Source organism: Rana temporaria, chromosome 1 (genome assembly GCF_905171775.1).
Source record: "Rana temporaria chromosome 1, aRanTem1.1, whole genome shotgun sequence".
NCBI classification, from domain to species: domain Eukaryota; kingdom Metazoa; phylum Chordata; class Amphibia; order Anura; family Ranidae; genus Rana; species Rana temporaria.
Genome location: NC_053489.1, coordinates 74,109,235 through 74,133,577, shown reverse-complemented (window position 1 = coordinate 74,133,577; position 24,343 = coordinate 74,109,235). Strand labels below are relative to the sequence as shown.

Here is a 24,343-nt window from a genome sequence, read left to right as displayed (position 1 = left end):
CATTTTTAAATAGGGAATGTAGTACATGTACATGCAATGGAGCAAACTTCCTTCACACTGCACATGCCCAAGATCAAGAGGTGCATGCACCTAATCCCGGAAAAGAGACCCAGCGGGCTTTCACATGCCCACAGTCAGCATAGCCGCACTGTGCAGAAGAACACAGTAAGTAATCAATACTGAACAACTACTGAAAAGGGGAAGATAGCAAATTGTGAAAGAATGAGCGGTGACAATAACGGTGGTCATTTTAGCTAAAAGTAAAACTTTGCTTTAAGTCTGTCGGGTTGATTTACTAAAACTGGAGTGCAAAATCAGGTGCCGCTCTGCAGAGAAACCAATCAGCTCTTTGTCACAACTTAATTGAACAAGCTGAAGTTAGAAGCCGATTGGCTACCAAGCACAGCTGCACCAGATTTTTCACTCTCCAGGTTTAGTAACTGTCAGTGGAGGTGCATCCATAGTGGGCGCAGGAGTGCTGCCCCCCTCTCCTACACCCATCAATCAACATTGCATAGATTCATGAATCTATGCAATGTCGCCGCTGCCGCCCACTATTCAGGTGTTCGGCCATCTAAATAACAGCGGGGGGCATGTTTTAAAAATGCCTAATTAGAGCGAGATGCTCAGATAGGCTTCCTAATTATAGCCCACACTTCCAAATGGTTAACCAGAGAGCACACTGCGTTCCATGGTTAAACAGTGATGTGTTAGGGAATCGCTTCCCTAACACTGACCCGCCTCTCAGCCAATCAGGTGCACCGGGTCTGGTTACCGGTCACCTGAGGGCGGGAGAAGACATTGAGGGAGCGGAGGACGACGGCGCTGACCCGAGGAAGGTAGGTGCCGGGCTGGGGGGAAAATCTACAACAGTGGTCCTCAACCCTGTCCTCAGGGCCCACTAACAGGCCAGGTTTGCAAGATAACTGAAATATATAATTTGCTGCTCAGCGATTGCAGTATTCTAGTCTGCATCTCCCCAAGGTAATACATAAAATCTGGCCTGTTAGTGGGCCCTGAGGACAGGGTTGATGACCACTGCTCTACATTGAATATCAGGGACGTCTCATTGCTATGGGATACTGCACCCCACTGCTCTTCGCACTTGTATAATGAGCCGTCTATTGCGATTAGCTCTCGGAAATGGTTTGTAGAATAGGAGATCGGGTCCTCAGCCATGTAAACCTCTTGAAGAATGCAATGCAATTAAACAATTTCCTCCTTTGTTTTAATTTCAGCAAGTTGTTAAGTCTGTCTGCACTTGGCATATTAAACTTCCCAGCCAGACAAGTGTTCAGCGGGAACAGAATCTCCCTCTTCTTTGCTCCTTAAAAAAAAAAAAAAAAAAGGAAATGCCATAATTCCATGGCTTATTATGAGACTGTACGACACTGGCACTGCCGGCCGCTCTCAGAGATGCCTATTCTTTGATGTGAAGTAAAATGGTGCTCAGTGAATAAAGCCCCTCCTGTCTGCCTTTCAGAGAGCCGTATTCTATGACCCAGCGCTCTAGACAGCAGCCTTGAGACTTTTTTTTCTCCTCTTTGTAGAAGAATGCTGCGTGAGGGGAGTCCAGACAAAACAGACACTTGAGATGTAGGGGGAGTGGCAAATCCTCAAACCTCTCACCCCTCTTTCCAAAAACTTAACACTGATAGCACAAACATGCCATAAAACACTGCACATGTCGGGAGAAGGCATTCTGCCCCCCATAATTAAAGCAATAAAACTATTTGTTTACAAAAGAGAGGTGTGTTTTTATTTCAGTCGCACAGTAGCAAGCGACAGAATCGCTGTTAGAAAAAACAGACTACAAAACAACACCATTGGAACAAAATCACACCAGTGCTAATCTTTAGAAAGGACCCTGGTCATTAATGCCAGGGCACAGCTATAAATTATAGGACGGGCAGCCCTGCATGCTTGCAGAAAAGTATGATCTTTACAAGGTCTATAAAAGGTTTACAAGTGATAATAGATCCAGCAGTTTCTACGCTCGGGCTCTGTCAACATGGTTACAAAGAGCTGCCACCTCTGAGGCTTTGGGATTAGCAAGAGCCTGCAGACATTCAGCACTGATCTCTATCACTGTGCTGCCAGCTGGGGCTGATCACCCCACAGCATGCTTCATCAAACAGTAATTAGTTACAAAAGCAAGTTGTGGCACCACGATCCACGACTGCACCTCGAGTGGAACAAACGCCTGCATGGAGAGGCACAATCATTGGCACAATAATGCCAAGCACACCAAGGACTCAGACACTTCTGCACAGAAAACACACACGCTATCTCACAAAAGTGAGTACACCCATCATATTTTTGTAAATATTTTATTATATCTTTTCATGTGACAACACGGAAGAAATGACACTTTGCTACAATGTAATTTAGTGAGTATACAGATTGTATAACAGTGTAAATTTGCTGTCCCTTCAAAATAACACACAGCCATTAATGTCTAAACCACTGGCAACAAAAGTGAGTACACCCCTAAGTGAAAATGTTCAAATTGGGCACAGAGTGTCAATATTTTGTGTGGCCACCATCATTTTCTAGCACTGCCTTAACCCTCTTGGGCATGGAGTTCACCAGAGCTTCACAGGTTGTCACTGGAGTCCTCTTCCACTCCATGATGACATCACAGAGCTGGTGTATGTTGGAGATCTTGCACTCCTCCACCTTCCGTTTTGAGGATGCCCCAGATGCCCAATAGGGTTTAGGTCTGGAGACATGCTTGGCCACCTTAACTCTCAGCTTCTATAGCAGAGCACTGGTCATCTTGGAGGTGTGTTTTGGGCCATTATCATGTTGGAATACTGCCCTGCGTCCCAGTCTCCGAAGGGAGGTGATCTTGCTCTGCTTCAGTATGTCACAGTACATGTTGGCATTCATGGTTCCCTCAATGAACTGCATCTCCCCAGTGCTGGCAGCACTCATGCAGCCCTAGACCATGACACTCCCACCACCATGCTTGACTGTAGGCAAGACACACTTGTCTTTGTACTCCTCACCTGGTTGCCACCACACACGAAAAAAAAACCAACACCACACACGAACAGAAGACATAGCATTTTGGAGCAGAGGGAATGAATGGGGCCGCTTTGAGAATGCACAACATACAAAATTGGGCAAAACACCCAAAAAAAAAAAAAAAAAACACAGCAATGCTCCGAGAAAGGCCCCTCACAGTTGATTGAATGTAGACACTGACAAGCATGCAGTAACATACAGTGGTACCTAGCGAACTGCTGCATAGCAAAGTATTTTTTTTCTTAGACAAAGTTATTAGGTAAAAAAGGAGTGGAGTTGCGCTAAAAATGTGTGACTAAAAATGTGTGACTAATCAAAAAATAGTGAACACTATAAAGTCCCAAGGAAAAGAAGAAAAATCTTCTTTAAACAAATGTAAACTGTGTGAAAGTTCTGTGCATAATCAAATTTCATATGGAATCACAACGTGAGGAGATATCTGGATCACTGCTCCCTGAAATTGCTGACCCTTATCAGATTTTCAGATCCAAAAGGATCAAGCCAAGCAAGTAGCCAAACACCTGGGCTGCACAGGAGATCAGAATCTTGATAAAGTCTTCCCAGCAGTCCGTCAGTGGAACATCCAGAAAGCAAACAAAAAAATAAAACTAGATAGTGTGATATTGTCTGGTAATCACACACAAATTCTCCCCCTGTGACTGGCAGACGGACAGTGTGACATGCAAACCACCACCAAAATACACACTGACCCTTACCAGAGCCCTAGGTATGGATAGATCAAAACCACAAGGGGGATATGGGCAGCCAATGGAAAAAATCTTCTCCCAAAACAGTCCTCGGATTCACCAAGATACACCAGGCAATCAGCAGTCATGGAGAAGAAAACTCACAATAGTGTGATAACGCTTAAGGCATTTATTGAGCAAAAACGTAGCACACTTACATAGGTAACTTTAAAAACAGCAAAAAGGATCCGGCCGGTAGTAGAACGTGTAGTCCTCAAATCTCGGTGACGTCAGTACGTCTCCTCCCGACGTTTCGTCTAGACTTGCTCACACTACCCTCTGGTAAGGGTCAGCAATTTCAGGGAGCAGTGATCCAGATATCTCCTCACGTTGTGATTCCATATGAAATTTGATTATGCACAGAACTTTCACACAGTTTACATTTGTTTAAAGAAGATTTTTCTTCTTTTCCTTGGGACTTTATAGTGTTCACTTTTTTTTGATTAGTCACACATTTTTAGCGCAACTCCACTCCTTTTTTTCATAGTATTTTTTGTTTGTATAAACATCTTGAGTTTGCAGCTGTTTTTTGATTGTTATAGATAAGCGCACTTTTTTTCACTTTTTCCATACAAAGTTATTAGGTAATCAAGGAATCTGTCTGTTCCCAGCAATGCAGAAAAGGAGGAAGACTGTATATAAGTCTAGCATTAGCAGAGCAGGAAAACTGCTGAAACACTTCACATGTTCAGGCCATGCTATCAGGCAGACAGTACAATGCAGTACACGAAGGTTGGAGAACACTGGATGACCCGGACAAAGAACTTGTAAAGGATGCAGCTGCCAGCTGACTTCAAATCATCACACCAGAGTGTAATTTTCAGAGCGAGTTGAGTGATTTATACACCATAATGCCAGGCTTCATGTAAGCTCTTTAGGACCTGTCCAACAATATATTCAAGTTACTTAAAACTTCAAAAGCATTGACTGACCAAGACAAATGTAGATCGCACACAGGTGCAAAAATCACACAGCCTCGGGGGTATTTTCTATGCATGTGTGTCAGTCCTGCAACCCGAGGCATAGAACTTGACCATGACCTCAAAATAAAATAAAAAATTAGTGTAGCTAGAAAAGCCATTCGGATAAATTCAACCATTATTGTATTCTCTATTCCCTGAATTCTGTACAAAAATGACAATTTAGGGCACTTTCACACTGGCAGCGCCTGGGCGTTGGTGGTAAAGCGCCAGCATTTTTAGCGGCGCTTTATGGCCACTAGTTTGGCGCTTTTAACCCCCGCTAATGGCCAAAAAAGGGTTAAAATCGCCCACTGCAGCGGCGCTTCCCCATTGATTTCAATGGGCTGGGGTGCTTTAGGAGTGGTGTATACACCGCTCCTACAGCGCCTCAAAGATGCTGCCTGCAGGACTTTGAGTGTCCTGCCAGCGCACCGCTCCAGTCTCGCAGGCTTTCACATTGGAGTGAAAGGAGAGGCGCTTTGCAGGTGCCATTTTTAGCACTATAGCGCCTGCAAAGCGCCTCAGTGTGAAAGGGGTCTGACTAATATCCTTAAAAAAAAAAAAAAAAGACCCTGCATCCTTGCATAATACACTACATTCATAAGATGCCATTTTATTAATAAGTAATCGTCTACAATTTTCTGAATGCTGAGCTGACTCAGCAGCACAACAAGGAGTGGGAAGAGCTATGCTCATTGCAACCAAACATAACACAGGAAATGCTTACGCACATTCCAGTTTACAAAGCTGGGTGGGCAATGCAGATTAAACGGTTGCAATGCAATATTCGTATAAAAGGTCTTGTTTAGCCCTGGTTCACACTGGAGCGTTTTAACATGCGATTTGACATGGCAAACCGCATGTCGAATCGGCGTCAATGGCACAGTCCTAAATCGGTGCGACACCGCAACTGCGGTGCTGTACCGCTTTCAAAAACTTGTTTCTGTATTACTTTTTACGATTACGGGCTTCAATTTACATTATAGTGCGATTAAACTTAAGCGCTAATAAGATTTAAAAAACTGACTATATTAAAAAAATACTAAATGAAATCAACTGCAACCATTCAAATAGTGATCGGACACCAAAAATAATAATTATAACAATAATAGTGCACCAACAACAACCTCTTAATATTTGCACAGTGCCCTTCAACATAAATATAGGTACTTAAATGAAATTCCTTTGTGACTAAAATAATTAAAAATATTTATGTAAAAATATTCACCACCACCTATAGTGTTAAATGCCCGCTCACCTTCCAAGCAAGGCAAAAGGATAAATATATATACAAAATAAATAAATAAAAGTAGGGTCGAAACAACTAATCAATTAATCGACAACTAATCGATTCTGAAATTAATCGATTACAATTTTCATAATCGATTAATCGGCCAGTAACATAATGGGGTTAAAACAACTAAAATTGGCCCTTTATAGTACAAAAAAAGCAAATCGCTACTGTAAATATTACTTTCACTGTCCCACAGTAAAAAATTAACCCCTTACAGTAGCGATTATTTGCTCTTTTTGTACTTATTTTTTTTTTTAACCCCATTATGTTACTAAACATCTCAGGCCTTCAATGTACCTGTACTTGTAAAAAACTAATAAAAAAAGTTTTCAAAAAAAACATCTCAGGCCTGGGTCACACCTCTGTTTTTTGGTGCTTTTTGCAGAAACACACTACAGTTCATTTACATGTTTTCCTATGGGACGCGTTTACATCCATGATTTTTTTTCAGCTGCTGCGTATTTGGAAATGGCAAGGACTTAACGCAAAACGGTGCTATTTTGTTTTTTTTGTTCAATATACTTTAATGAAGAAGCTGCAGAAAAGCATGTAATGTGTTTTTGCGGCAATTTGTGTTTTGTAATCTAATCTGCCCAACAACAAATTGGCCCAACATTTTTTTTTTTTTTTAAAGGCTATTATCCGATTAATCGAAACATTAATCGGCCAACTAATCGATTATGAAAATAATCGTTAGTTGCAGCCCTAGATCAAAGTCACTTTTCCACATACATGCAGCGATTACATGGACTTCAGGGTGTGATTTTTCAGAATACGTTTGTTCAGTAAATCTTTTATTTATTTTGTATATATATTTATCCTTTTGCCTTGCTTGGAAGGTAAGCAGGCATTTAACACTATAGGTGGTGGTGAATATTTTTACACAAATAGTTTTAATTATTTTAGTCACAGAGGAATTTCATTTAAGTACCTTTATTAAAGTACTGGGGGGCCGTGGAAAGTTTTTTTCCTGAAACTTCCCTCTTAAAGTTAGGGTGCGTGTTATACACCGATAAATACGGTACCTATATTTATGTTTAAGGCACTGTGCAAATATTAAGAGGTTGTTACAACTTCGATTTACATTGACATCTGTGCAGAGGAACCAGCACAGATGTCTCTGAAATCACGGCCGAAATCAGGACGGACATGCGGGAGTGAAATTGTGAAAATTCAGAAAATTCTATTTGCTTTTCTTAACTGTGCTTGTTACGCGATCTTATACTGTATAACCACCCTCTTTTAGGAGATAGAGAAAAACTGATCTACAATTGCACAGTCTCAGACTTATGCTAGCCATACGCCAGTCAAAAATCATGTGCCAAAAAAGAAACCAACGGGTGCAAAAGCAAACAATATTGCCATCATGTAATGACTGAATTTTGAACAATAAAATCGAACACAGAATGCATTAAGATAAAAAAAAACTTTTGCCTTTACTACAACATTAAAGCGTGACATATTGGGTATCCACTTACTCGGTGTAACATCATTTTGTAAATGTTACCCTAAAATTAGGTTATATATTGTGTTTTTGCATTACAATTAAAGTGATTTTTTCTCTGATAAAAATAAATTAATTATACTAATTATATATATATATATATATACACACACACACACACACACACACATATATATTATATACATATACATACACACACACACACACACGCGCAAGGCTTGACAAATTTGCTTGGAATCTAGGAGCCAGCTAAAAAAGTTAGGAGCCAGAAACGCGCCCCGTCCCGCCGAGCTCGCGTGCAGAAGCGAACGTATATGCGAGTAGTGCCCGCATATAAAAAGCGGTGTTCATACCACACATGTGAGGTATCGCCGCGATTGGTAGAACGAGAGCAATAATTCTAGCCCTAGACCTTCTCTGCAACTCAAAACATGCAACCTGTAGAATTTTTTTAAACTTCGCCTATGGGGATTTTAAAGGGTAAAAGTTTGTCGCCATTCCACGAGCGGATGCAGTTTTGAAGCGTGACATGTTGGGTATCAATTTAAAAAAAAAAAAGTGCGCTTGTAAGACCGCTGGGCAAATCCGGTGTGAGAAAGTATTGCAACGACTGCCATTTTATTCTCTATGGTGTTAGAATAAAAAATATATATAATGTTTGGGTGTTCTAAGGGAAGGAGATGGGCAGGCAGTGAAAACCGCATAGCCGCGGCCTCAATTACCGGCTGGCGCGGCCCAACGCGATCACTGACATTTGTCAGGAAAGCTTGCTATAAATAGATTAGCAGGGAGCTGGCCCTGTTACAAAACACCTCAGAGTCTCTGCCTATGATGAGAGGGGGTGTGTGCCTTTCCTCCAATCAGCAATGTTAGCCATCTTGGCTGTGTGCCCAGTAGAGGTCGACCGATATATCGGACGATATTTGGGCTTTTTTAGGAAATCGGCATTGGCCGATTATGGCAATTAGGCCGATTAGCATAGCGGCGCGGCTCCCATATGTACCTCACTCAGCACAGCTGACACGGCGCGCACGGTGAGAAGCAGCACAGCCCAGGGCACTGTGAATTTCAGCTGCTGCCTCGCACAAACTTCTTTCTGCTCCCTCGGCCCCTCCTTCTCCTCCTCTCTCCCAGTAAGCTGCAGGATGGATGATGGCCACTCGTTTCTGAACCCCTCCCCTATGACCAATCCTCTCCCACCTTCAGTCCTGCACAGACAATCGGGCGAGTGAGATGAGGGGGAGCCCGGGAGGAGTAAAACCAGAGGGTGGAGCCGAGTGAAATGGTGCAGGAATCGGATTGGATGGTGCAGGGTCCTGCACCATTTTGGTGCGAATGCAATGCAATTTCAGCCATACAGTTTGTATGGCTGAAATTGCATCGCACAGACATCACATTTGATGTGCACTCCAATGTGGTGCAAAACACATGCGATGTCTGGCATCACGCTATAATTTTTTAACTGTTCGATTTTATGAGATGAAGAAAAAAAAAAAGAATAAAAATCGGCCCAAAATATCGGCCGCAAAAATCGGCATCATATATCGTCCGCCCCGATTTCCAAATATCGGCATCGGCCAGAGAAAAACCCATATCGGTCGACCTCTAATGCCCAGACATCACACTCTGTGTTAAACAGGAAGATAAAATCTAACATATCTGAACATTCTAAACAATATATAAATGTGAAGACAGCAGATAAACAAGTAAAACTTATGAAGGGAGATTTGGTTCATCCCTGTGTATCATCTGAGGCTGTTCACTTCACTGGGTGTATGAAGGGTACATCCACTTTAAGGACTGTAGTTCAAGTAAATTTGGGTTAGTCTGTTGTATATGTGAAGAATATTTTCTTATTGTGCAGGATTTATATAGCACCAGCAGATTGCACTGCGCTTTACAAAATAAAGGAAGAGAGTATAGAATCCAATTCAATACTTTTTTTTGTTTTACTTGTGTCCCTCCTAAATAATAATCTTACCATATAAAAAGGTTAGACGCAGTTTGGCAATTACAGACATGTCAGAAGGAGAATAACCCAAGTGAGAGGCTCACACACAGCAGTGCCCTAGGATTGCTCAGAGACGGGGATTAGCAGTGATACACGAATACCATCTTGAAAAGCAGCTCTGAGTAAACACTTATTGAGCTCGCTCTTTAAATCATGATCCTGGGGGTTATGTAAGCTCCCACGCTGCACCATGCACACATCAGGAGGAGAGGTGAATAGGATACATAGTCTGACCCAGGCAAGCACTCACTGAAAAGACATGACACTCTAATCCCTCTGCATTATGTGCCAGTCAGCAATTACAAGCAATGAATGTGTCATTTTTCCATGCACTGGATACATGAAATGGGGCATCGTGTACAATGGTTTGCAAGGCTGACATGTCATAAATACGGTGTGGCTGATGTTAGACTTTGATGTCCCTCTCGTGGCAGCTCTGCTACATAGGGACGTAGGACTGCCAAAGCTGCGTTCGCTTTACAGAAACATGGAAGTCATGACAAACCAGAACTGAAACCCAGGAGGGAAAAAAAAATTATATATTATATATATATATTTCTCTAGTGATGTACTCACAATTTCAAAATTAGCAAGTTTAACAAATTCAGCCCCAGAACATTTTACCCCCTTCATGACCAGGCCATGTTTTGCCATTTAGTAATGCGCTACTTTAACTGATGAGTGCAGTCATACAACGCTCCATCCAAATGAAATTTATAAAAAAAATTCACACAAATGGAGCTTTGTTTTGGTGGCATTTGATCACCATTGTTAATTATTTTTTTTGCGATATATAAACCAAAAAATTAAAATAAAAAAAAAAATTCCTTTTGCTACAAGTCTCAGGTAAAAAAAAAAGTGTATATTGAATGGATTGTGTGAAAGTTCTAGCATCCACCAACTATGGCATACATACTGGAATATATATATATATATATATATATATATATATATATATATATATATATATATATATATATATATATATATATATATATATACATACACACACATACATACATACATATATATATATACATATATATACACACACACACACACACACACACACACACACACAATATGTACAGGGCTTTTTTTCAGGGGGAACTCAGTTCCACCACCTCTGGCTCAGACCCTTTGGTGCCTGCTCACCACAATCACTTGTAAACACAGAAGTCTGGTTTCTGTGTTTACAAGTGACAGCTCTGCACTCTGTGTGAAACCCACTGAACTCTACACTCTGTATGTAATACAATCCTGGTATTTAATGCCCCTTTAAGACCCTTCTACCGTTTTTGAAATCTGAACGGGGTCGTGGTTGAGTTCCTGCACCTATTTTCTGAGAAAAAAGCTCTGTATGTATGTATATATATAATAAGTAATGGCTGATCACAAACTTGTAGTGAGACTGGGATAGTGCAGTGAGCAATCTGACACCAACCAATGCTGGGGGGATCCAAACTGACATCACCAGTGACATTAATACAGTGCGTATAATATACTGTACACTGTCACTGTGATAATGACATTGGCTGGACAGAGGTTAACATCTAGGGCAATCAAAAGGTTAACTGTGTGCCTATGTTTTGGCCTTGTGTACACTGAACTAATAAACTGAAGTTTTTGGGAGTTTGTGCTTTTTTTTTTTCAGCAGCCCTTAAAGGTTTTTTTTTTATTGTCCAAAACATTTCTAAACAAAGTCCTCTTCCCCTTAACCCTGGTCTGGTGGTTTTTTAAAAGGAGGTAGGTGGGGGAAGTCCACTACCCTCTCCGTCTACCTATACATATTCTTTAATGCAAAGTTCTACCAGAGGCCATTCTTCCAGCAAAGGTCTTCCTCTGTGTGTTCATTTTTACAGCAGGTTTCTTACTAAATCACAGATGTGCTTTAAAGGTCGGCTCACCCAAAACGCATGTCTGCGTATGGTTGCTAGCAAGCTGAATCAGCCTTCTCTGGCAAGATATCTCTGTACACTGGTATTCCACAATAGCCCACTCCTGCTGTTGCCATTACAAATATAACAAGGGGGTTTTGTAGCCCAGAAACAAGGAATCAGAGGAAAAAAACAAATGTGGAGTCCAGATAGAAGGGAAGGACATTATTGTTATGGCCTTGAGGGAAGATCAGAGACAAAACATTGCAGGGATGTCTTACAACTGCAGCTCCCAAGAAGCATCCAAAGCTGATCCTATATGCCATGTAAAATGCTTCAAACGAATTCCCCTAATGGCAATCCTTGTCTGATACCTCCATATAATGCATTTAGCACTGCGATACCATCTGATCCATTAACCGATGATTACGCAGATACACATCACATGTTCCTTGTAAGGAGCCTCATGATTTGCCATTAGGGGAAAAGGAGCCTAATAAAAGTCTTTTTATAGCCTCAGCGGCCATGCTAAGCATTATTAGACGGCACTTATATCACCACAGCTCATGAACATCAGTTCTTTGGAGATATACAAGAGACAAACATGAACATCAACTCTCTTGAAATATACAAGTGACAAAGGTTATGTGAAGTGCCTTGGAGATTTCTAAACATATAAGGATAGTGCAAACATTTCCTTTTCACCGAGAGCTATAAAACCCGGGGTTTAAAAACATTAGAGGAAGGTCAATGACATAAGGCTCTTATCACATTAGAGCGTCTTTCGGTGTGGTTTTGATCCGACTTTAGACTCAATGGATCCAAGTCGCAGCAAAGTAGTACAGGCATCTTTTCCAAGTCACACCGATACCAGGGACCAATAAAAAGAATGGAATGCGACTTGTCCTGCGACTTTGATGTCCAAAATCGCATTACAAATCATGCGATTGGATTATCCGAAAGAAATTGTGTGATGACAGGCTGTTGTCGGAAAATCCGACCGTTTGTACGCTCCGTCGGATTTTCCACGGACAAATGTGGGATAGCATGCTTTAAAATTGTCCGCCAACAAATGTGTGTTGTCGGATTATTCTATCGTGCGTACACAAGTTCGTCGAAAAAATCTCCAAAGTACAAACACGCATTCTCAGAAGCAATGCTCACCATATTACAATATTAGCAGAAGTTGCCCAAAGGGTGGCGCTAAAGAGCTGGAAAAACACGTAGTTTCACGTTTGTTGGCCGATAATTCTTTTCCATTTGTATGCAAGACAAATTCCTGGCCAACGTCCTTCAGACAAAAAAGTCCTACACTTTGTCCGCAGAAAATCCGACCTTGTGTATGAGGCTTAAATCAAACTAAATCCTAATCAAACTTAGTTTAAGAAAAAAAGATGCACCGAAAATGGTGTTTAAGGCATTTTGCCGATGGCGAAAAAGGTGCCGATAATTGCGCCGATAACGCACACAATTTTGCCGTGATTTTATTATGCGACTCAAAAACTGCATAAAAAACGGTAACACTACAACAGAAGCACAATGGACCAGTGTAAAGACATACATAGAACTTAAAAGGGATTCATTTTTCTGGAGCTTTTCTTGCACTAAAGTTGCAGTCTCTCTCTCTCTCCACACACAAACACACAGTAAAACCTTGGATTGCGAGCATATACAAAGCACTTGTATATCAAAGCTTTTGGGGTACAGCTATCCACATAGAGCATCCCTCGCACCACCGACTCTCACCACTATCCATCTGCAATCATGACCGGGAAGACTACCCTGCAGTAGAGCGATTTGAAAGCGATTCTTGAACTGCTTGTGAAGCACAGAGTGGAAGGGCAGACGTTGGTGGCGTGGAGGAATACAGTCTATGTGGACATCTTTACCCCGGATGCCTGCATACTTAGATGTGCCTGTTTTAATCATCAGTCTTGTGAGTCGGTAAATGTAACCATATTGCTACACTAATGCCCCGTACACACTATTGGGCCTTTGCCCAGCCAAACTAACATTGGAATTCCAACGGAGTAAAAGAGAACATGTTCTCCATCTAAACTCTGATGGAATTCCTCTGAGAAAAGTCAGATGGGGCATAAACACGGTCGGAATTTCCGACGGGAAAAGTCCGTCTCACGGGGCTTTAGAGGTGCCTCTTCCCTTTTATACTCAGTTGTGACGCTACTTTTATATCAAGTCAAAATGTATTAAAAAAATGTAGCTCGTCTTGCAAAACGCTCTCAAACCAAGGTGCTACTGAAAAAAAAAAAAGGTTATATTATATATAATTTTTTTTACTGTCATTTTCGTTTTTGGGCCCAAAAGTTTATACAAGAATCTGAACATTCAGTAAAATTGCTTTATGCGATTACCCGACCCCTCTGCACCACTACACTACACCCAACCCCAACCAACCCCCCCCCCCCCCTCCCAAAATAAAAATTCTAACCTGTTTCTGACTCCTGCCAAATCTACCTCAGGAACCAGCTGCCTCTGCGAAGTCTCCTGGCTGGGCAGCTTCTTCCACTGCAAATATGCAGAAATATCTCTATTCAGTCGCGTTGGAACTTATACCAGACTGACTCGCCAAAGGAAAGAACAAGTTGCCCCGATGCTACAAGGACAGTAATCAATTACGTTTATGGTGAACATAGTTTGGCTGAATTATACACATTAGCCAGATTCCTCTTCATTAGACTGCATCTCTACCTTCCCACACAAGACTAGAATACAATTCTATCCTGATGTCCTCTATTGGCCTTGTAATGGCCAAGGCAGTTGGACAAAACCAGAAATTTTGGTAGGGAAATTTTCACTGGCATTCCCAAGACATAAACCTCAGACCAAGAAAGAACATTACAAATCTACAACATCCATATTTTTGGCAAATGCTCTTATAATATTTGCAGGCCCGTCTGGCAACATTTACTTCCAGGCTCTGTAATTAGTAAGGGCATGCTATACACGGAAAGATAACAGGAACAAGTTTTAAGTCCTACAACTTTAAACCAGGGTATAGTTTTCAATATGCAGAGTGCAAATGAATGTGCATACCGCAAAGAATGTTTCCTAGTGCTAATCCAAAAAGAAAGCCTTCGAGCCTGGTGCTAACACCTATCACATCATGTTGACGTGGATCCAAATTCTTTTAGGGCTTCAGCTTTAAATGACAAAGTGTCAGGCATTTTGCCGTCTTCTGATCAAAGCATACATGTAAAAATATATGCAATACCGTCTTCATCAATACCTATTCTTTTTCCTCCCAGCGATACAGGACATGCCTTGTGTGAAACATGAGCCACGTCAACTTTATCAAGGTCAGACTTCCGCCAATCTATTTCCTTATCTGTCAGCATGTTTCTAATTTGTAGATTTCCTCTCCCTAAATTGAGAAATATTCCTCCCTCAGTCAGTGGTTATTATACATAAAGATATTTTTTCGAGAATTCTGTTTCAGCATTTAGTGCAATGGGCCAAGGTCAGGTGTAGGCAACAAAAAACATCAAACAGGTACTCATGTCTCAGAAGGCAGCAGATAACACGTGCCAAAAATTACATTAAAAAAAAAAAAGACTATATAAAAAATATATTTTTATATAGTGTCAAAAGTATTGGGACACCTGCCTTAACACCATATGAATGAGTTAATTTTATAGTCCAAAGGGTTAAATTTTGAGTTGGCCCACCCTTTGCAGCCATCAGCTTCAACGCTAAAGTTCATGTGCGTGGAAAGGCAGGTGTCCCAATACTTTATGCATAAATATTTTTTGTTAGAGTTGCATGTACTAGGTCCTGCAAGACTACACAGGTGCACTGAATCAAGCAGGCTCCATCCACTCAAAATTATTCAGACATTAAGTTCACTTTGCATGTCAAATCGTAGCCTATTGCCGGCAATCGGAGTGTCCAAATCGGTGTGACGCCACACCGATTTAGAAAAGTGGTTCCTGCACTACTTCGGGGGCAACTTCAATAGACATCTGTGCATCAACCCACACAGATATCTTTCAAGTCACCTCCAAAGTCGGACTGAAATGCGGCTTTGAAACAGAGTTCAGATAAAGTCGTGTGATTTCAAAGCTGTGTTCAATGTGAACGAGGGCTAAAGCTACTTTCACACAGCTCCATTGCAAAAATAATGGAGAAGTGCACTTTTGGTGCGTTTTTTTTTTTACAGCGCCAAAAATATAGCTTGCAGGAGTTTAAAAAAACACAACGGTCTGCAACTGACCCGTGTCAGTTAATGCAGAAACTAAAGAAAAACCAATCAATGTGAAAGAAGCCTAAAGGCTTCACCAACTGGCTGAATTGGGGGGGGGGGGACTAGGCAACTTTAGAAAACAGGAACACCCAATTCAAAAAAGTCACTTAATCAAATTACCATCTCCAGCTTTCAAACATTATATATCTGGTTTGGTGTAGATTACTGGTGCAATTTAAAAATAAGGGAAAAAAATAAAAAAACATAAGCCAACGGTAGAAAACAGTTCACTTCTTCACCTTGTTGGTCCAGGTTCACACTGGGCTGTGGAAATAAAGTCGTGAGAGTTCAGCTGAACTTGCCCAATTTCACTCCTGCTTGTCAGTCCCGATTTCGGCCACGATTAGAGACAATGTAAATCGCGGCCCGAAATTGCAAAAAGTAGTACAGAAACTTTTTGAAATCGGTGCAGCACCGCAGATACGGCGTCGCACCGATTAGGACAGTGCCATTGCCAGCAAATCGCACCAGTGTGAACCAGGGCTAAATGCCATTAAAAAGAAGAAGTACGGCTAAAGCTTTTTGGCTGTACTTCTGTGGATCACAGGAGTGCAGTTCCTTCTGCATTCCTGTGACCCGTTTTCAGCCGACAGACTTTAGAGCCAGTCCAGGCTTGGGCAAAATCGCGCCAATGAAGTCGGGATTCTCCCACATGCCCGGACCATCACCTGACTCGGGCCCGTGAGCGGGGAGGAGAGGGGGTTTGAGCAGAGAGCTGCTGACTGACAGTGCTCTGCTCAGGGAGCCGTTAGAAACCGAGTGGTTCACCGAGCGGTTCTCAGTGTTAGAGGCACCAGGGCACAGATAAGGTAGATAAGTTTGCCTCAGGGTTTGACAAATTTGCTTGGAATCTAGGAGCCAGCTAAAAAAGTCAAGAGCCAGAAAACGCGCCCCGTCCCGCCAAGCTCGCGCGCAGAGAAGCGAACACCTGAGTAGCGCCTGCATATGTAAACGGTATTCAAACCACACGTGAGGTATCGCCACGATCGTTAGAGCAAGAGCAATAATTCTAGCCCTAGACCTCCTCTGTAACTCAAAACATGCAACCTGTAGACATTTTTAAACGTCGCCAATGGAGATTTTAAAGGGTAAAAATTTGTCGGCATTCCACTCCACGGGGGTTCTAATTAGAGGGAAGGAGATGGCAGTGAAAACAGTGAAAAAACACTTTAAGAACTGCTGTTTTACTTGTAATGCCAACGGCCACCACCAGATGGCGCCAGGTCACAGAAGGAAGTATGGGCGCCTTCACAAGGCTGCAAAGCCGCGGCCTCAATTACTGGCCGTCGTGGGCCGGGAGGTGGGGGCGCACGGAGACACAAGATCCTGTGCCTCCGTGCGCCCCCACCTCCCCCCGCCGCGCGTTCGTGACGGACCCGCAACGGCAGGTAATTGAGGCCACAAAGCCACGGCCTCAATTACCTGCGGGCACGGGCGCCAGGTCACAATTTCTCATCACAATTACGACCAGGCGCCCGGATTTTGTCGAGCCCTGGTTTACCTATTGATACAAATTTGGCAAAAATAGTCTCTCCTGTGGCCAAAAAAAAAAAAAGGATGTTATTATTGATCTTTATAAATAGACCCAAAAATCCATTCCGACTCTGCAATCTGAGTTACAAGCGGTGTTCCAAAACAGTTTGACCTCAGTATAATCACTACTGGAATTAAAGGACACATGATCAAACAAACTGGGGCTTATATTTAGTAAAGCACAAGAATTTTGGAGGCATGCTGGACGATGCTCATCAGTAATGATATTCAAAAATAGAAGAGACATAATCCTAGCCGGTAACGATGAAAGTCTATAAATATATACACCTAATGAGGTTTATTGTAACTGACAATTCAAGAGGAACTATTGTAACTAGGTAACCGGAAAGGAGTGATAGGGCAATGCTTTCATATACTTAAAGTAGAACTATGGTCAAAATAAAATCAAATATTAACCACTTCATTACCAGCCACTTTGAATGACAATTGCGCGGTCATGCTAACTACATTTTTATCATCTTCTTCCCACAAATAGAGCTTTCTTTTGGGGATATTTGATCACCTCTGGGGTTTTTATTTTTTTGCTAAACTAAAAAAGACCCACATTTTTGATAAAACGTTTTTCTTTGTTTCTGTCATAAAATTTTGTTTTCCCCTTCACTGACGGGCACTGATGAGGCAACACTGAAGAGTATGCACTGATATTTAGAATTGATGGGCACCGATAGGCGTCACTGATATGCAGCACTGACAGGTGGCACTGATTGGTTACTGACAGGTGTAACTGTTGGGCACTGATTGGCACTGTAGTGGGCACTGACTGGGAACCGAATGGCAGCTTATTTTTACAATTGATGGGGGCTGTGCTGATAATCAATGTGCTGATTATCAGCACAGACCCCCCCTCTGACAGGGAGAGCCGCCGATCGGCTGTCCCTGTCAGCGCGAACCGAGGAATGCTGTTTCCCGGCACTTCTTTGTTTACAGCTGATCACGTAGTAAGAAGCCTCTGTCAGAGGCTTCTTAACACGATCGGAGATGAAGTTTGTCAGACTGACACGCCGCACTCCTGATGGTTGCTCTGCACGCCCCCATGGGCGCGTGCCGGTATGTTATCCTGTTGGATGTCATATGATGCCCAGTCAGGAGAACAGAACCACTTCTCGGCCGCCAATTCTGCACATGGGGGGGGGGGGGGGGGGGGGGGGGGGGAGTGGTTAAACATCTTCTTAGTAGCAGTAAGGATAGTGAGATATCTACTTATTCCCCATGCAGCTCCTCCTTTAAAGGGTCACTAAAGGAATTTATTTTTTTAGCTAAATAGCTTCCTTTACCTTACTGCAGTCCTGGTTTCATGTCCTCATTGTTTTTGCTCCGATGTTGCTGTAATTCTGCTCTGTTCTGGACACTTCCTGGTTGTCCGTTTCCTGATGACCACAGTACTGGGAGATTCTAGTTTCATTTTCCAAACCATCACTGCTCTATGGCTCTATACAGCACAGAGGCAGGATAACATGCAAAAAACGAAACTGAAACTACAGGTTCATTATAGGATTGATTTTTAATCGTTTTTAAAAGGAATCGGTTAACTATTATGTCTCTATACCCTGTAAACAGTCATTTGAGCAAAACATTTTTTTCCTTACAACTCCTTTAAGGAGGCGACAACGCTGTTTCCCATCTGTAAATGTCTCTGTTGTTCCCTTTTGCATGTTGCAAAGAGACTACAGCGTGCCATCCTGACATCACAATGCAGGTTCTCCTACATTCCATGAAAAGCTCTGGCATCTCATTACTACAAAACCCGGACAAGGCTCCGCCCACTCCCGATCGACCTCTGAAGCCCTGTCCACTGCTATCTCTGTACAGGCTCTTCCCATCAGCTTGGCTTCGCTGATAGAGGAAAACAGGCAGCAAAAGGCATACAGAATAATCTGTGTGCAAAGTTACCTGCAGGCAAAAAGTAATGATAGAATTGTTACACGTCATCACCCGGGGCATGATGGTGTGATGACGTCACAAGGGGCGTGGGATCCAAATTACACCATCAGGTGCCCCCCCCCCCCCATGCCAATATAAGTCATTGCACACGGCAGAGCCAGCATTACACTGGGAGATCACGTTGAGTCAACATCGGAAGACAAGTGGGAGAAGCCCCAGCAAAAGGGGGAGAAGACAGTGCAGGGGGAGAAGACATCTCCATCCCACAAAAAAAGATCCCAATAAAAAGACAGCATCACAGTAGTGTCCATTGCCCCCTCCACAATCACTCTCCCACTGTAGTCACCTCTGCCTCCTTTACATCCCCATCCCTCTGTAGTGTACTCTACCCCCTTTACATCACCCTCCCACTGTAGTTTAGTCTGTTCCCCTTCACATCACCCTCCCACTGTATTGTCCTCTGCCCCCTCCTCCCCCCAGTAGTGTCCAGTAACCCCCAAAACAGTATCAGCTCCCCTTCGCATTAAGCCCCCCTATAGTATCCTCTGTCCAAACTCCAACAGTGTACCCCCGCCTCCCCCCCCCCTATACACACACACTCACACACACACAAACACTGTGTAGATAGCACTTACTGGCCAGCGTGTGTCCATCACAGCGAAGATCAGGAGATGGCATAGTGCTGGGTGGAAGGTTGGAGCAGGAACTGTCGGAGTTCATAATAGCATGCCGGTGATTGGTTGTTTGGACCACTTAGCAACCAATCACTGAGCAGATACCACCCCCATCCAGCTCCAGCCTCCCACTCTACGCTCTGCAGTTAACAGGAGAGCGGTGGAGGCTGGGGGAAAGCCGAGCCGTAGTCCCGATCGACCAAGCGATTGATGGCTTGCCAACCCCCGAAGTAGAGTGTCCCCTCTTTGGTGTGAGTGGGAGGAATAGCGCCCCATCATTGGGGTCATTGGGAGGAATAGCGCCCCATCATTGGTGTCAGTGGGAGGAATAGCGCCCCATCATTGGTGTCAGTGGGAGGAATAGCGCCCCCATCATAGGTGTCAGTGGGAGGAATAATGCCCCATTGTCAGTGTCAGGAACTATGCCCCACTATTGCAGTGGGGGGGGGGGGGGAATAATGACCCAAGACCAAGCGCTGGACAAAAGCAAAGAGCAGCATTTGTCCCCTAGGCCACAGTTTAAAGACCCCCTGGTCTAGAAGTGATGTAGGCAATGAGACTCCGCAGGTACTGTTAGGTTAAATCAGGCTACCACTGCTCAAGGAACCCCTAGCGAACTCTGAAGGAGCCCTGGTCAAAGATTCATACTAAAGCATCACTGACCAATTCTGACTGAGTTGAGAAAATACTTGACACGGAAACTTTCTTAGAATTTCCAATGGCTTCTGTGGCTGTGTAATAATGCAAACAATTCTGCAACCTACAGGAATCCATTTACTGATCAGCTGTATAGAAAGGATAAACAAAGTCGGTCACATTTGCCAGAAATATGCTGGTTCCCAAGTTTAGTGAGAAAAAAAACATCTTTGATTTTACAACTGAACAAAACAAAGCTCATGGTACGACGCTGACTTTTATTGCTCATGCGAGGCAAAATAAATATAGAATTACCTTTTTACTCTAAAATCTTCTAATATTTAGTGAAAACGTATATAAAAAGAATAGAACTGCTTCAAAATAAAGATTAGTTATATTTGGCTGCTCATCCTATTCAAATACAGTTGATGCATTTTGTGAAGAAACATAACTCAAATATGTTAACACTTGTAATGGGGTGTCAGCACTTATTTGAACCGGTTCTAGGGAGAAAATGGGCAAAGGCCCGTTTCGACCTCTACTTAATGTACATCAGTATTTTTCATGTGGCCGGGACTGAATGGCTGCTTAGGCAACAAGAAAAGCATAGTGTTTAAATTTTGATTACTCCGCCTTAGTACAAGGCTTTGATTCTTAGGACCCATTCACACCTAGCCGATTTGTTGCAGTGTATTCAATGCATATTATGGTGCACATTAGGAGCCCATTGCTGCCAATGCACCACAAACTACTGAAAATGTAACCCAAAATGTTTAAAATGGCTGACAGATTAAGTAAAGAAAAAATTCTCTCTTGCAGTGGGGCTGTGCACACATTGCAAGGGCTACATGCTGGTTTAAGTCTAGGGAAGGGGTCGCCAGACTGTGGCACAGGGGCCGGATGTGGCCCTTTGTTTGCCTTTACCCAGCCCTTGGGTCACGATTCCTCCCACTGACACCAACAATGGGTCACAATTCCTTCTACTGAAACCAAAGCCGGGTCACGATTTCTCCCACTGACACCAACAATGGTCACAATTCCTCCCACTGAAACCAAAGCCGGGTCAGGATTTCTCCCCACTGTTCAAGGTGTTTTACAATCCAGAAATTGCATGCTTCAGAAGGTTGATACTGTCACATTTTTATGTATGAAAGGATTTACAAAATTTGTAATACATTTTTTTACGTATCATACTAACAGAAAGACTATAGATTGCTTTTACGAGCGGTAGTATAAACATCAGATTTCAGTTTTACGTGAAACTGTTATTCCCTTTAGGCTCTTTAGACAGATAAACGTGGACAGAACAAAATACAATTAAAGAGCATAAAGACTATGGTTTGAAAACTCAGTGACAAATATGCATTCTCCGTGACCCATTAGAAAAAGTTGGAAAGCTTACCAAAATTTGTGCTTGGAATAAAACAAGCACAAATATCAGGTTGCACATGAAATAACAGACCACACATAGCTGAGCACTTTAAGACAGACCTGCCAAAAGTCTAATCTGCTACTAATTAGAACTGGAATGTCATCTATTTTTTCTAATTGTATTCCAACTATCATAATCGGAAAGGTTAAACCAAAACTGCAGTATAAGAAAGAAGTGTATGATTTTCTTCTGCTTTGATCCTTCCTTGTGATGATAAATTACAAGTCATCTCAAAGTAAATCAGACCTGTTCTCAAGTCAGCAGGTCCGAAGAAAAGGAAAGCTGTAAATGTTTAAATGTTGCCCTGAAACAGAAAAAGACGAATGTGTTCAGAGGGTCTCCAAATCGTAATGGTTATTCTTTTCCAGGGTACAATTTTACACAATATGACAAGTGTCACTGTAAAATACCAAGCAGAGTTATATTAAAATGTACTCACAGTTGATTCACTTTATGACAGATACACAATAATTGTAAAAATACAGCTTATTTATCCCCTGTTACAAAAGACATTTGCTGCTGCCGTTGTTGATGCCTATAATTATTACTTATGTTCGCTCTCCTCCCCTCCTTGTTGCTTACCCGGAAAGCGACGTGTATGACATCACTGACCCGGAAATCGATGTCTATGACATCACTGACGGGTGCGTCCCTCAGGACGGCCGGGAAACGATGTAATGCATTGCACTACATTCAGTGGAGCACAGGGGAGACATGCTGGGTCTTTTAAAACATGGAGGTCTCAATTAAAGAGACCCTGTCACCAAAACTCATCACATAAGGGACTTTGTCCCCTGATTAAAAAAAAAAATCTAATATTTTAAAAATTGTAATTAAACCCAAGCACATAAAATCTCCCCTCCCCCAAAATAAAATTGAGCCCCCCCCCCCACATATACACATGCACAAACGTAAACACAGGTGTTGGACGCTTACACACTAAAGCGTTGATTGCAATACACAAGTTTCATATCGCCGTGGACGCTGGAGTGAGAGCAATATATCACCAGACCCCCTCCGTGACGCTACACTGATGACCTATAGGGGACTTTTAAAGTGTCAAGTTTGTTGCCATTTCACGGGCTCACGCAAATTTAAGGTTTGACATGTTGGGTATCCATTTACTCGGTGCAACCTCGTCTTTTATAGGAAATTGGGTAATTTATTGCATTAGTATACCCTAAAAATCATTAGTGTTTGCGGTACTATTGTGTAACATAAATAATTGGAACTACCACTATTTCCACTATTTTATTGTTATATATGTTTGGGGGTTTTATGTACCATATGTACAAGCCGAGGCACCTAATTTTACCACAAAAAATATGGGAAAACGTATTGACTCGAGTATAAGCCTAGGGTGAGAAATGCTGCAGCTACTGTAAGTGGAAAAGAGGGTCAACAATGCCCATCTGCAGCTTCACCGTGTCCATCTGCATGCCTCAGCCTCACTGACTCCTAGTAACAGTGCCCAGAAAATGCAACCCCTCACCAGCAGCGATCAAATGCAACTCCTCACCAGCAGCGATCAAATGCAACCTCACCAAGGAAGGGGGTGGGGGGACCCCTCGGTACACACAAATCAGTGATTGGCAGATTATACACTATATCTGTATATACATTTTACAAACATTATGCAATTTCAGTAACAGTAAAAAATGTTTACTTACTGGGTGACTGGGGCTCACCTCTGCAGCTGTATACGAGAGTCTCTGCATTGGACGACGTGACCCTGCCGCTGTCAGTGCGGAGAACAAACTATTGTAAATGCTGCCCGCCTCGAGTCAAGGCAGGCTCCACCTGTCACCCAGAGTGCTGCCAGTAACTCCACTGATGCCTGCCATTGTTCAGGAGAACAGGCAAGGCCAGGAGGGATACCGACGGGGGGGGGGCATGCGGCAGTAGGCAGAGCTGGCTGTAGCAGGAGACCGATGGTGACAGGCAACATGACGGTGACCAAGCTGGGGTGGAAACGCAGACAGATCACTGGCACTGAATCAGAGGCGCACAGCGCAGGGGATGTCTCCTTATCTTCCTACATTTGATTGAGTCTGGACACTGTCACAGGCGGCACAGTCCTTCCGCCCGCCGCCGATCGCAGAGAATTACCATAATTCCTTCCTTCCTCCCCCAGATCATTAACACAAGGCAGAAACCTTGACAGGACAGCCGGGAGATCGTAAGGGTGCAGATGGACACAGTGAGGAAACCAAGGGGTGCACACAAAAAATGTGCTGAAAAACTCAGCTTATACTCGAGTATATACGGTAATCTTCAGGCCCCAAAAAAGGGTTCTGGCAGCAAAAGGGTTAAAACGTCTTTAAGCAATTGTTTTTATTTAGCACACAGCCAGTCTAGGGATACATTAAAGTGGTTGTAAACCCAACCACACAACTTGCACATACAGGTAACCCTAGATTAAAGCTTACCTGTAGGTGCAAGAAATATCTCCTAAACCTACACGGTTAGGAGATATTTACAATAATGACAGGCGCCGTAGACAACGGCGCAGGTGCACTG

General features: G+C 42.8%; 1 protein-coding gene across 1 annotated transcript in view; it reads right to left on the bottom strand.

The window, feature by feature from the left end:
* The window catches only part of NDUFS4 (NADH:ubiquinone oxidoreductase subunit S4), a 195,196-nt gene that overhangs the window by 111,742 nt on the left and 59,111 nt on the right, over nucleotides 1–24,343 (bottom strand). The window lies entirely within an intron of this gene.